This window comes from Tursiops truncatus, chromosome 14 (genome assembly GCF_011762595.2).
Source record: "Tursiops truncatus isolate mTurTru1 chromosome 14, mTurTru1.mat.Y, whole genome shotgun sequence".
In the NCBI taxonomy this organism is placed as follows: Eukaryota; Metazoa; Chordata; class Mammalia; order Artiodactyla; family Delphinidae; genus Tursiops; species Tursiops truncatus.
Genome location: NC_047047.1, coordinates 72,191,468 through 72,203,779, shown reverse-complemented (window position 1 = coordinate 72,203,779; position 12,312 = coordinate 72,191,468). Strand labels below are relative to the sequence as shown.

The following is a 12,312-nucleotide window of genomic DNA, read 5'->3' as shown; positions in this document are numbered from 1 at the left end:
CAGTGGTAACAGTAAACAGATGACTACATTGAACATTCACTAAGACCTTATCTACTTCACACAGAAGAAACAGGTGGAAACTTAGACAACTTGGTAATGTCATAAGCTGTAAACAGTGAATCCAGGAATTGAACCTTGGTCTAACTTCAGAGTCCCTGCCTTTAACCACTGCTCTGGTCTCCCCTAAACTTGTTGTTCCTAACACTGGAAAAATAGGCTTAAGCCCAACAGAAAAAATGGGCAAAAGCAAACCACAGGGATGTAAGTTAAAATACCTGAAATTTCTCTAAAGAATAATTCACACTAAGTTGAAATGAGAAAAATGCAAATTCAACAATAATGAGATACCAGGCAACACTCATAAGAACAGCAACACTTGGAAAGGTGCATGATGCCAGCTGTTGCTGCAAATGTGGCGAGACAAGAACTATGGGTCATTAACCATATCGATGTCCTCAGCCATTTTGGAAATTATTCAGAAGGTACTTCCTGTAAGTAACTAGGCATATAGCTTATGACTGATCATTTCCATTCCTCAGCACCTAGCTCCGAGAAGTTCTATAAGGGGATTTGTACAAAGTGGTTGATTGTAGTGTGTGTGCGTGTCTGTGTGTGTATGTTAGTGTAAGAAAAAGTTGAGGGACACTCAGTAGGAAAATAGATTAGTAATATATTATGGATCCAATGAAATATATTATAGAAGCAATGGACTACACATAATATATAATATAAATAGATTCCAAAATATACTTTTAAAAAATAAAGTAAGAAAAAAAATGAGATTAAGGTACAATAACATGTATGAAAGTCAAAGCTATACATGGCAAACAACACTATCCAGTATGCATATTTATGGACATCCTCACATACTTTAGAGTGGAAATCTATTAATGAGGAAGAGGGATACAAACAGTGATTAGGAGCAGAATAAAAAGTTTTAAAATAACAATCAGAGCCTTTCTTTCATGAATGATAACAATGCTAGGTAACAAAAATATGATAAACTATGTTCAAGCTCCTTAAATTCAAAAAGAGATCACTTTGAGGTTGAAGAAAAGTTACTGATCTCACTCTGACAAACAATTGTTGGATCCAGTTCTGTGCAAATACACATAAGGCAGCTCTAGAGAGTGAATCACATACCTCAAAACAGTGAGTTCCAAAGTGTGTGTGTATGTGTTTGTGTGTGTGCGCACTCACGTGCATGTGCTACAGATGTGCATTTCTAGAGAAATCCATGCTATGAGGCAAAGTGGAGTGGAACCTGGAAATCTTTGTTGCTGAAACAGACCTGCAGCCCACCCAATCCCTGGGGATCATTAGTATCAGGTTACCCACATCTCCACAGAGACAAAGATGTGATTTAGATCACACGTTGCTGAAGTACATCCAGTGATGTACTATGGAAACACCTATGTAGAGAAGGGGGTTAAGTGTGGGTCAAACTCCCTTCCTTACTTAAAATGTTGACGTGTAAAGCTCAGTCTCTACAGCAACACTGTTCTCCCTGGCCAAGGACAGACAACGCTAGGAGAAGGAGTTGTTTCTGCCCTCTGACCCTTTTTCCTTGCTGGCTGATGAATTAACTGCAAACAGCATTGCCTTAGTTTTCTACAACAAAATAAGCCAAACCATCTCATGCATAGGGCCCAGCATAACTTCATTCAGTTTAGACATCACACCTCTCTCTGAGCACTGACTGGCCTGAGGGTTGGTTTTATTGGAGATTCCTATGATGATTCGTGCTTTCTAATGGATAACATCTCACATATGAGGCTACTATCAATTTAATGACAAAGTCATTCAAATAAACGAAGGAAGGAAGGAAGGAAGGAACAAAAGATTGAACGAAGGACAGAACACAATATTTCATGTCCAATTTTATGACACACATCAGACACAACAGATCTTTTCTACTTACAGGACACCTGAAAATGGCAGAAACCAGAAAGCACAGAACAAAAGCAGCATTAGCAGGTTAGAGCCATCTGCAAAATAGGGTGGTTAAGAACACAGTACCTTAGTCAAGTTTTGAAAGAGGAAAGTGCTAAACCACTGCCTGAAAAAGTCCAAATGGAGGCAATAAGGGCTTCGCATAGTAGGAGTACTAACTGCTTTGAAGTGGCTTTGGAGAGTTTGTCTCTCATACGTTATCATTGTAGTTCATACTGATTCATTCTCTGTAGTTGAATTATCTTTAAAAAATTTATTGTGCATTTTTATGGCAATAGCCAATCATGCATATCATTAGTGTGCATAGCAAGGAGTTTAAGACAAGAGAAGACTGATGGCTTTTCAATTATTGATGTAAATGAATTGCCAAGCGCAGCTAGTTTAAGAAATGCAATAAAGATCAAAAGTCAAATCTCTGGCTCTGTGCACACACACACACAACCTCACTAAACAACCTCATTTTTTCATCTTAGCAATAAGTGAAGAAGGCAATTAAGTTACTTAAGATTTCAGACACCTCTGAAAATTTATCTCACAAAATGAAATTTAAAAAAACCCAGAACATTTTCACTGGCGTTTAAAGGAGGGATTTAAATGCCAGAATTTCAAATGTATAGGGTGCTTCAGAGGTCATCACATCCAACCTTGTCCTGCCAGTGCCTCGAGGTCAGTGTCACCACCTCAGATCGATATTGGCTCTGTCTAGAGGTTGGTGGCAAGTGTTGCCCACAGAAGGGAAGCCACTTTATGTGGAAAGCAAGCCCACCAAATTAACAAACCAATTATTTGTCCACATATAATGTGGTTTCACCACAGATTTTCTGGGTTTCCCTGAGCAAATTACTCTCTCTAAGCATCATTATTTTTCATCTCTGAAATGGAAATGATAGTAGTATTAGCTTATGGGATTGTATTAGACACTTAAATGATAGCACATACTGCAAAGTATCAACCAGTTGTGTTTTTTTTAACATTGTTACTGGAGTATAATTGCTTTACAATGGTGCATTAGTTTCTGCTTTATAACAAAGTGAATCAGCTTTACATATACATATATCCCCATATCTCCTCCCTCTTGCGTCTCCCTCCCACCCTCCCTATCCCACCCCTCTAGGGGGTCACAAAGCAGGAGCTGATCTCCCTGTGCTATGCGGCTCAACCAGTTCTTTAGGTTTATGTAGTCGCTGTGCTTCTGCTGGTAAAATTCATCTTTATTTCAGGGCTGTGGGCACAAACTGGGCCCCATCACCCCAAAGTGCCACAGTGAATCCCTGCTCTCCACACTCAGTGCAGCCCTCTGTACGACTCAGCAACTCTCACTTCGCTTTAATCAATTTTGTTTTCCATCGCTTTCAGTACCATTCCAAAGTTTAAATCCTCAAGCTGCCATCTCGTCCCATCCATTTTACATCCAGTAGATTCTATTAGTTCCTAAATCATGAAGAAACTTAGGAGGTCAGATATCACCTATACCAATTTCTTGTGTACCCATTAACAACAAATACATTTATATCCTTTGCATCTTTGCCCTCTTGCTTCCAGTCTCAGAGGACCCCTTTTCAGGATCAACCAATGATCTTATACATGCTCTTTATGCCACCTCTTCCCCAAATCCAAAATCATCTTGAGCCAATATATTCATTCTGAGCTCTCAACCCAAATAACTAAATATCATTTGGGAATCTCCACCTGGATGTTGCATAGGAAACCCATATTTAGCATGTTTCAAATGGAATACCAATTTCTATCTCCAACCAAAACTCCTATGTTCATGTATGGGAATGTATCTGGTTACTCAAGCCATATACCTCTATGTCATCCTTGAGATCTCCTTTTCCATATAACTGGCATCCAATTGCAAAGCTATTTTAGTTTAAAATTTTAAACTATTTCTTGAATCTATTTACTTATCTCCAACCTAACAGAAAATTATCCTAATTCAATCCATCTCTACCATGAGAACAACTGCAATAAATTAATGGCTGGTCTTCTTGACTCCCATCTTGCTACTTTAAAATCTAATCTCCATGCCACACTAAGTGTTACATTTCTAAAGCACTTATCCAACAGCATTCCAAGGGTAAGCCTTTTATGATCTGGCCCTGCTTACCCCTTAAAACTACATTTCTCTGCATTATCCTCTCACGCACTCTGCCGCTGTCAGACTAAGCTTTATGCAGTTCCACTCTGCTGACTTTAGTGGTTTTGCACCATTTGTCTTCTGCTGTCTTTGGCTGGCTCCTATTACTATCCTCAATATATCAGCCTCCTGGAATCTTTCTACCACTCCAGACAGCGTTGGATGCCCCTCTTCTGTGCTTTCTTATTACTCTCAATTACAGTTTTCTCTTTTTTCTTTCCCATTGAGGTGTGAGTTTTCTAAGGGTAGGAGCAACCAATGGGAAATTGAAGATGAAGTCATAAATTATTTTTTTTTAGAAAGGGTGGGTCTAAACATCTATCAGTATAAACTGCAGGCATATTTGTGTGTGTTGGACCATGGGTCTGGATACAGTCACCCAGCATATCATAGAAGGGGAAAATGGGCTGTGGACAGGACCCTGGAGAAAGCTACCAAGGTCCCTTATATGTCACCAAGGCCATGAAAAAGCAGAAAGTGCAGTTTCAGGTACACATAAGATTTCAGGGTGAAAAGAAAGCCACAGAGAATAATGGAGAAGAGGTGTAAGGCAAAGGGATCTTAACGTGCTGAAGTGAGCTCACATTTGTAGAGCTACAGCTAATCCATAAAGAGAATTATCTGCCTGCAGTTGGTAAGGATGACAAAGTATGAGAAGCAAACTCAAGGGCATTGAAGTTTAGTGTGGTATTTAAACTGTGTAAATACAGAAGCGTCTTATTAGGATGAATTTGTCAGGAGAAGGAAGTGAACGTAAGAAGCAAAACAAACCAAAATTGCCCATCAAGACAAAGAAAATAAGGTGCAATTAATGATTCACAAAATATACAAAGGATTAATTTGGCCCTTTAACAAATCCTTTATATCAGATAAAATTGGACTGAAAAATCACAGTGTATAAAGCATGAGTGTTAAAGGACCTTTCGTTCTGAGCTGCACCTCACACCAGAGCCTTGAGATCCCTTGATTCATTAATACCAATGGGTTTATTTTTACACAGGTTAAATCACCTGTTGTTAGAATGTGGTTCTGGGTCATTACACAGTGAATTTTAATAAATTAAACCTGCTGTCTTTTTCAAAAACAACACATGGGTCAACAACTATGATTAAGTTGTCTATATTAATAAGTGGTTATTTCTAGGATAATTACAGTTTCTTCTAAGTAATTTATATAAATGGGAAATGTCTTTAAATAGTTCTAAGTTATTTATATCCTCACCTTTGATATGTCCTGTGTGATCATATATCTGTGTATGGATACCCAGTGGTTCTAAGTTTAATATTTAGCTCAATATCCTGTCCCTTTTTTCCAGTAAGGGAGCAGTATGGCATAGTGGTTAAAGGCACAGCCAAACAAACTGCCTGGGTTAGAATCCCAGCTCTGAATCTTGCTCGTTGAACTCAGGCCTGTTGTTAATCTCTGTTGTGACTCAGTTGCTCATTTGTAACTTGGAAATAATAATAGTACTTATCCATTAGAATTATTCTAAATATTAAATAGGTTAATATATTTATAAAGTGTTATACAGGGAAAATACTTTGTAAGTTCTTAGAACAGAGTCTGGTACGGGACAAGCACTTAATAATTTAACTATTACAATTTCAGTCATTCTAGTCTCTGTTTTACATTGAGTAATATTGCTTGCTTGTTCTCTTGTTGTGGCTATTTCCTTCATAATAAGAAGGTAATTAGGTAATAAGGGGGAAAGTAAAACAGAAAATACAAGAATAAAATAACAAAGGTAAAAACTATAACACAAATGTAGTTTATATAACATATTATTATAGTACTAGCACTTAACGTCATTTTCTTCAAACTCAGGTAAAACATAGCTTTCGAACTTGGATATGTTCCATTTCAAATTCTGAATTGCCGAAGGAGACAGATTATCCTTTTTACCTGATGGCTTGGTGGGAAGGCAAAACTTTTTTTTTTTTTTTTTTTTGAGGAAAATAGGAAAAGCCAATTTTCCAAGCTCTGAGGAAAAGTGTCTGGTTGCATTGAGATAGGGAGATATTCACTGAGCCTGAGTCATATCCTTTGGGTCTCTGTGAAATACCATGTTTTCTAGAATTCCACCATCTAGAAGCTAGTGACGAGGCTGGATGTGATTCACCTTGTCTCCCTGTGAATCACACCCAGCCTTACCGTTAGCTTCTAGATAGTAGACGTGGAGTTCCTAAGTTGATGCTCGCTTAAGGTGTATTTGAGCGCCTGTAAGTTACCAGAAAGCTGCTAGATGCTGGGAATACAAAGATGAACAACATGTGAATGTCTTTGACCTCAATTTTTTTTTTTCCAATTACTGGGGGAAGGTCACAGAGCTGATTACAGAGCTGGGATGTGTGAAAATATAATTCCAACAGCAGAACCATGGGAGAGGACTGCTGGGTGAAAACGGTTTGTACAAAATGCTTTTAAAGCACATGAAGTGAATGATGAAATTCATCACAGGAGGGGGAATATTGAGAACTGGGTATTTGTATAAGACTTAACCAATTGAATAATGTTTTAAATTGGTCTTTGAAATAATATTCATTTTCCCAGGCTGAGGAGAATGATATTCTAAAATACATCACTCAGAAGCTTCAAAAACCATTAGGGTACATGAGGACATCCAGAAAGTGAAATCTGGAGTCCAGTGGAGACCAGGCTGAAGGTACCCAAGGACCTGGTTGTAAAGGTGAAGAGTTCACGAGACAAAGAGAGTCTACTTTGTCCTGTAATCACGAAGGAGATACATATGATTAAGAATCAGAATCATATGACACGTTTTCATTTTAGAAAAACTACCTGAGAGGAAGCGAGGAGATTGATCAGGAAACTCTAAGAGAAAAGAACTTGAACCAGAGCACTGTCAGATGGAATGGGAAAAAGGAGAACGGATTGGAGAGGTGTATACATTGTAAAAGTAAGAGGACTCAGTGGCCAATTAGCTGGAGAAATGTGGTATAAGAAAGAGACTAGGATGACCCCATGATTTCTAGTGGAATGATTACATTATGTCTTTAGAGATCAAAACAGCAGATTTGTGAGAAAAGATGAAGATGTTGGTTTTGACCACAGTGAGTGTGAAGGGTCTACAGGACATTGTAGAGCAGACAGATGCTTATGAGTTGTGGAAATAAGATTCTGGAGCACAGGGAGAATTCTGGTTTCATGGTAGAGATTCAGAACATAGGTGGCTAAGTGTTACATACGTGAAGTCAGATGAAAATAAAAAAGCGAGGGAAAAGAATGAGAGCTTATGAATGTAAAATTCAAGGTGTAAAAATGAGATCTAAATAGAAAATAAGATGGAAATGGAGTGGCCGGAGAGAGAGGAGGGGTTGATGACTCACAAGCTAAGTGAGGCATTTTAAGATGACAGAGCCTTGTTGGGGTATCACATTTTCTGGAGAAGTCAGGTAAGAAAGTTTGAAAAGAAGCCGGTAGACTTAACATTTCAGATATCAGTTTCACTGGATGAATGGGTGGTGGGATTGAGGTATAAATTGGAGCTTAAAAAATAAAGACAAGGGGTTTAAATTCAAGATTTGTATAGCACAAGGAAAAAGAGAGGTATTTTATTTAGAACAAAGAGATAAACTCAAATATGTGAAGGTGTGCTATAAATTATAAACACGCTATACAGGGCAACCTTACTGAAGCCAACTCACCCTCTGCTGATTGGAACTGACCAAAGATGCTAAAAAAACATGTCTTCTGTTTAACTTCATGTGTGTCTTTTAGGGCTATGAACAAGGTCTAGGAAAATCAACAGGGTTCTAATTTTCCATGTTTACCTCCATTTCTAATACTCTATAAAGGTCTCCTGAGGGATACAAGCCTCTTAATAGCCGGATCATCCAGTCCTGGGGTTTATTACCCCAGCGTTGTTCTCTACTGGTTAACACCCCACCCCCCCCCTCCAGCCATGGAAGTCTCTCGCTTCTTTTGTTTCCCACACAGGCTCATACTTAATGAAGTATGCATTTCTTGTTTAAATTCTAAAGTTTGTTTCTTATTGAAAACAAAGGGAACAGAAAGCAAGCAATACCAAGTGCTGGCAAGTCCCTGGAGGCACGTGGTTCTCTTGTTCTTTAAAAGCTCTCCATAGCCTTTGTGGAATTAACCAAAGTTCATTCCAGAGACAAATAAAAAACACAGTTCTGCAGTGACAATTCCATTCACCTTTAAAGAAAAAAATCAAGAAAACAAGAATAACTTAAAAGTCTAAATGTTTGGTTTCAGGCTATATTTTAATTTTTGTTCCCCTCCAATCAATCTAGAAAATCTATTTTAACTTTTAAAATATAAGACTATGCGATATCAGAGGAAGAAACTTTAACCTAAAACACCAGAGTCTAACCATTGAAAAACAGGCCTTCGGATGATGGGATTGTTGTGCCTGTGATTTTAAGGAAAAATAAAATCAATTTCATTGAAATTACCTGTTTATAAAACCCTGTTTGGATCCTATACAAACTGATTCCTTATAAAATGACATCCTTTTCCTGTGAAGAAAGGCGGGGAAGTGATTTTATGCCATTTAGAAACAAACATATGTTCTTAACTAAAGTTTATGCAGGCATTCTGTCTCTAAACTGACCAGGGCATTGTCAATACCTCCCTGAGGTTTCTGGAGATTATTTCCACTACTGATTCTCATCCTCTTCAGACAAGCTGAGCACCAGTTTTGTGAAGTACCTGTAACAGTTCTGTGAAGTACCTATAACACTATCCTCAGCATTAAGTCTGCATATGGCTCCAGAGTTTTGTTCACATCTTGCTAGGTTATAACTTTCTCTCTCATTCCCTTTAGTCTGTATGACAGACACACTGAACATGTATGTAAAATATAACATGTTGACCCAGAATTCCTCAACTGCTTATTCTCCCAGAGGAACTTCAGAGTTTAACTGTCGAGTAACAACCACAACAAAAACAGGAAAAAACACATTTGTAATATTCATAGTTCTTGTTCAAAAAAAAGTGAAATACTTGCCTATTTATTCACCACCCCCTTTTCTGTGTGTGCGTGTTTTTTGTTTTTTTTTTTTTTGTAGTTTTCTTCATTTAGGACCCAAATCTTTCTAGGAATGCTTATTTCTAGTTGTTATAATGTTTTGTCCATGCTTGAGCAATGGCATTTCACCTTCTAATTGACTATCGGAGTTACACAGAAAGCTGCTGATTTTTTACATAGAAACTTTTCATCTTTAACACTTTATGATTTACAGAAAAATTGTGAAAATAGGGCAGAGAGTGTCCATATATCCTGCATCCAGTTTCCCCTGTTGGAACATCTTAAATTAGTATCGTACATTTTTTACAGAAAATGAATGAGTATTGATGTTATTATTATCTAAAGCCCTCAGCTTTTACCCAATGTCCTTTTTGTGTTCCAGAATCCTATCTAGAAGCCATATTACATTTTATTATCATCTCCTTAAGCTCCTCTTGACTATGACTGTTTCTCAAACTTTCCTTGCTTTTGATGACCTTGACAGTTTAGAGAAGCACAGGTCAGCATTTTGTAGAATGTTCTTCAATTGAGATTTCTGTGATGTTTTACTCACGATTAGCCTCAGTTTATACAATCTGAGGAGAAAGATCACAGAGGTAAAGTGCCGTTCTCTTCACATTATACCAGGAGCACATACTGTCAATACGCCTTAACAAAGTTCAGTGATGCTAACCTGACCACCTGGCTGAACTAGTGTTTGTCAGATTTCTCCACTGTAAAGTTACTCTTTGCCCCTCCTTTCCATACTGTACTCCTTGGAAGGGAGTCACTATGCTGAGTCCACTCTTGAAGAGTGAGGAGTTATAGTCTAACTCCTTAGGGGCAGAACATCTACACAAATAATTTGGAACTGTTTGGTGTAAGTGATGTGTCTCATCTCCCTATTTCTTTATTTACTCAAATACTTATTTATATCAGAATGAACATGAGGATATTTATTTTATAATTTGAATTATCAACCAATACTATCTTTTTTAAGTACCCCATATTTTCCAGGATTGGCCATTAAGAGCTCTTTCTGATGGCTCCTATGTCCCTTTAGTGCACTCCTATCATTGTGCTGTTTTCTGGCACTGGAAGGTGGTAGGGTGATAGACAGATAGACAGATGATAGATAGATAGATGGATAGATGGATAGATAGACAGATAGATGATAGATAGATGATAGATAGATAGATGGATAGATAGATAGTAGACAAAGATAGGAGTATCTATCTATATCTATCAACCATCTATACCTCTATGTCTATCTATCTATCTATTATCTATCTAATCTACTATCTATCATCTGTCTATCTTGTCTCAGTCTTAGAATCAGCCATTTTTCCAAGAAGTCCTGATTCTTTGTATTAGAGAATGACATTAGAAACCAAGATCTGAGTGCTTGTTGTGCTATGGCTACTGGGGTGTAGTTGAGTCTAGATACTCTTAGCTAAGAGAACAGAAACATATACTTGTATATACTAATGTTTGTATATACACAGATCTATAAATACTCCAGTATGTTAACCATCTGCTAAACTAAGTTCATACTGATGTCTCCAACTCTAATCCATTACCATGTGGATTATTGTAGCCTCTATCCCTTGTTTATTTGTAATCTCCAGTTCCAACTCTGAGAAACCTTGGTTCTACCTCGGCATCTATTTACTTAATTGTTCAAATCCAGTACACACGTATAGCAGTATTGGAAGTATGAGCCGGTACCCCATGGGAAACAACTTTTAACTAAAATGCAGTGCTTATTTGCAGTTCCTTTTGGCTTTAGACTCACCTATTCATATCTGAAGTTACTTAGGTCACTGCTTATTCCCCCTACCCTCTTCAGGGAGGTTCTTTCATAAATGTGTAATATAGATAGATAATTCTGTCACATTCAACTTTCCATTTTAGGATCCTCTGCATAAATATATTTTCTTTTCAATTTGCATGCATTAAGTTTCATTCTTTCTACTGTAAAGTTTTATAGGCTGTGAAATACATAGTAACATATAATTAATGTTATAGTATCACACAGAATAGTGTCATTGCCCTAAAATAATCTCCTGTGCTTCATCAATTCAACCTTCTCTCCTAAACCCTAAAGTCTTAAAATCACTAACATCTACCAGCATTATAGTTTTCCTATTTCCAGAATGTCATATGTAGCCTTTTACGACTTCACTTAGCAATATGCGTTTAAGATCCATCCATGTTTTTCGTGGCTCGACAGCTCATTTCTTTTTTATGACAGGATAATATTTCATTGACTAGACATACCTCAGGTGAGGTATGTCTGCAATCACCTCTGCAATCGCTCGTTGCAGAACACCTTGGTTGCTTCCAGCTTGCAGCAGGTGGAATTTATGAATAAACTGCAATAAACATTTTTATGCAGGTTTTTGTGTGGACATAAGTCTTCAACTCATATGGGTAAATGCCAAATACCAGGATTCTTGGATCACATGTTGAGTTTATGTTTACCTTTGTAAGAATCTGCCAAACTGTCTTCCTAAGAGGCTTTCTTATTCTGTTTACATTCCCACCAGGAACCTATGAGTGTTACTATTGTGCTGCATCCTTGCCAACAATTTCTATCGTCATATGTTGCTTATGTGCGGGTAGTTTTCTGTGTGTGTTCGTACTTTAGTCATTCTAATAAGTATGTAGTGGGATCTCATTGTTATTTCAATTTAAACTCCATAATGAGACATTATATTGGGTATATTTTCATATACTTACTTATACGCTATTTAAATATCTTTTTTTGGTAAAGTGTCTGTATTTTTTTTTAAGTATTTAATTAATTAATTTATTTAATTTATTTGGCTGCATCAGGTCTTACTTGTGGCAGGCAGGCTCAGTACTTATGGCGCGCGGGCTTAGTTGCATGTGGGATCTTATTTCCCCAACCAGGGATTGAACCCATGTCCCCTGCATTGGAAGGCAGATTCTTAACCACTGGACCACCAGAGAAGTCCCTGCATGGATGTTTGACTCATTGTTAACTGAGTTGTTTGTTTTCTTGTTGCTTTAAGAATTCTTTGTGTATTTTGGATACAAGTCCTTTATCAGAATGTGTTTTGGAAATATTTTCTCCCAGTTTGTGGCATGTCTTTCATTTTCTTAGCAGTGTACTTTGTAAAACATAAGTTTTTTTTTAATTTAAATAAAGTCAAACATCAATTTTTAAAATGAACTATGCTCTTGATGTCACATCTAAAATCAC

General features: G+C 37.4%; 1 long non-coding RNA gene across 1 annotated transcript in view; it reads right to left on the bottom strand.

The window, feature by feature from the left end:
* The window catches only part of LOC141276403 (uncharacterized), a 265,898-nt gene that overhangs the window by 186,425 nt on the left and 67,161 nt on the right, over window positions 1-12,312 (bottom strand). The window contains exon 2 of the long non-coding RNA XR_012325903.1: window positions 1,922-1,988. This is a non-coding gene — a long non-coding RNA (uncharacterized lncRNA). The remainder of the gene's footprint in view (window positions 1-1,921; window positions 1,989-12,312) is intronic.